We start from the raw sequence: 2,413 nt of genomic DNA, 5'->3' as shown, positions 1-2,413 counted from the left end.
TGCCCAAGCCATGGTGACTTAGCCCAGGACAACAGTCCATTCTGAGTAGTAGGAGAAATGGCCCCAAATTGGCCAGTCATTCCTCTGGAACTAGGGGCCTGGGATATGGAGGTCAGACTCTCTCAGTAAGCCAAAGCTGAAAAGCCTACCATTTTGGTGCTTCTGGTGAAGTCTTCCCGAAGCTCCCCTGCTGGGGCATCAGGGAACAAGTGTTGTTGGTTGACCTTTCTTCTCACTGGCGTGCTTTTGTGGTACTTCTGAGAGAGGGAACAGGAAGCTTAATACCAACTCTGATTAGTTGATACAATGCCTGGAAAGCCAGAAGAGGGGAAAGGATCTTCAGGGGGACCCATCTGTGCTAGCTGCAGGTTCCAGGCTGTCAGGAGGAAGAGGACTTTGCAGTACACTGGGAATGCGCCCTCTGGGACTTGTCCTTCTCCCTCTCCTCTCCTGTAGTGGCACCTGTTGAGTTAGGCTGAGCAGCTGACAATGATAGTAGTGACTTGGAAAGGTAAGTAAACCGGTCCTGACAAACTGGCCTGTGTGCCCAGGCCTGTTCTGATTTATTTGTGAGTAGTGGTTTTGCCATCTGAGAAGATCAGCATCTGGTTGCTTGGCAAGAAAATTGAAAAGGTATGCCAGTGACTGTGACAGAATGGAGGCTCGCTGGGGATTCGTGGCTGCTTGACTTTCTCTCCATTCTACTCTGGGCACTACTGGGCACTACGCTGGTCTTGCCCCACTGGGGCAGGCCAGGCACGCACAGGAGAGCTCTGCTTGAGAATTTCTGGGATCTTTGGTTATCTCTTGTGGACACACCTGAAGGATCACAGGGCCCCAGGCATTTCAGCATTTCGACAGACAGCCACCCCAATCTCACATACTCACCTCTCGCTTTGTGCAGAAAACATGGGGAAATAAGATTCAGCTCTGGTTTATCCCATTCTGTTGGCCCTTCCTTACAGCATTTACAAACTAGCACCACCAGGAGCTATTATAAGATGTGTAATTACTTATGACCAGTTGAAATACCCCCCCACACACCTCTTAATTGTAATTTCTTAATATACTGCCTTTGGGTAGATAAATGAAAATGGACTTGTCCAATTTATGCCTCTCTTTCTTGTGTGCTGCTCCCCACCTGCCAAAAAATTTGCCCCCCCCACACACAAAGCAATTGAATAGAAAGGGAAGGTGCTCCAATATTGCTACCTCCTGTTACACATGCCTGTTTAAACCCAGGCATCATTTTCTTCCTCTCTCCCTATGTACTCATGTGTTTCCAACACCACCACTTTACATTTGGTGTCATTTTAAGAGATGGACACATTGACTCTGGGTCTCCAGAGCGTCCTGGTTTCTAGCATGTCCTGATCCAATGGCACTTACTGCTTATCAGAAATATGGTAATGATGTGCAATATAACGTATTCCAATAAAAACAGGACTCTCCTAAGATCTGTTACTGTTTTGATGTTGAAAATGAGCAGACAAAAGGCACAATGAAATGGAATGTTTGAAAGATCTTCTAACCGAAGTCCCAACAAGTTAAGTGGGCACTGGATCCTTCTCTGATTGTCCGATGTGATGTGAAGCTCGAGGGTATGCCATCACAGGGGACACAGCCTGGCATAGAGTCCCGCTCCCCTGCGTTGCATTTTGTCCAATCAGATATGGAGGTTGCCCGTGACGTCAGGAAATGCAGCAACTGTAAATGGGCCAGCGCCCCCTCGGCAGCCGCCATTGTCCTTCCTTCCGAGTTGTCGAGAAGGCGAGCCCCACATGGCTGAGCCTGGCTGTGAGACCCCTTCTGGGGAATGCCCGGGCACGGAGGAACCCACAGCAGCGGACCCGAAGAGCCCGAAGCACGAGCAGCCAAGCCGCCAATGTCGCCCCCGCCGCCGCCGCCGCCGCCGCCGCCGCCACCGCCGCCGCCCCAACAGTTTCGCCGCCTACTTCCCCAGGGTTCTGAAGCAGGTTCACGAGGGCCTGAGCCTCTCGCAGAAGACCGTGAGCATCTTGGATTCGTTCGTCAAGGACATCTTCGAGCGCATCGCCGACGAAGCCTCTCGCCTGGCCCGCTCCACCAAGTGCTCCACCATCACCACCAGGGAGATCCAGACAGCCGTGCGCCTGCTGCTGCCCGGGGAGATTGGCAAGCACGCCGAGTCCGAGGCCACCAAAGCCATCATCAGGTACACCGTCTGCCGATGAGCTGCCTCCAGACCACCTGACCACCTTGCAAACCAAAGGCTCTTTTCAGAGCCACCTCACTTGGCGGGAAAAGGCCTGTAGGCTTTAAAAAGTGGGACAAACTCTAGAGTTTTTGTTCTCGTTGTGGCATTCTGTGGATATTTAAAGTAGTTTTACTTTGAACCAAACATGATCGGCACTGCTTTCATCTATATTTGCGT

At 51.3% G+C, this 2,413-nt stretch overlaps 1 pseudogene; it reads left to right on the top strand.

Moving 5' to 3' along the window:
- The first annotated feature begins 1,781 nt into the window (after nucleotides 1-1,781).
- On the top strand, nucleotides 1,782-2,213 carry LOC148163017 (histone H2B pseudogene; annotated as a pseudogene).
- The last annotated feature ends 200 nt before the right edge of the window (nucleotides 2,214-2,413 follow it).

Source organism: Eumetopias jubatus, unplaced genomic scaffold, assembly GCF_037043125.1.
Source record: "Eumetopias jubatus isolate StellerSeaLion01/CBP00866 unplaced genomic scaffold, mEumJub1_p1.0 scaffold_11, whole genome shotgun sequence".
NCBI lineage: Eukaryota > Metazoa > Chordata > Mammalia > Carnivora > Otariidae > Eumetopias > Eumetopias jubatus.
Note: the sequence above shows the minus strand (reverse complement) of the source record. Positions and strands in the feature narration are given on the sequence as shown.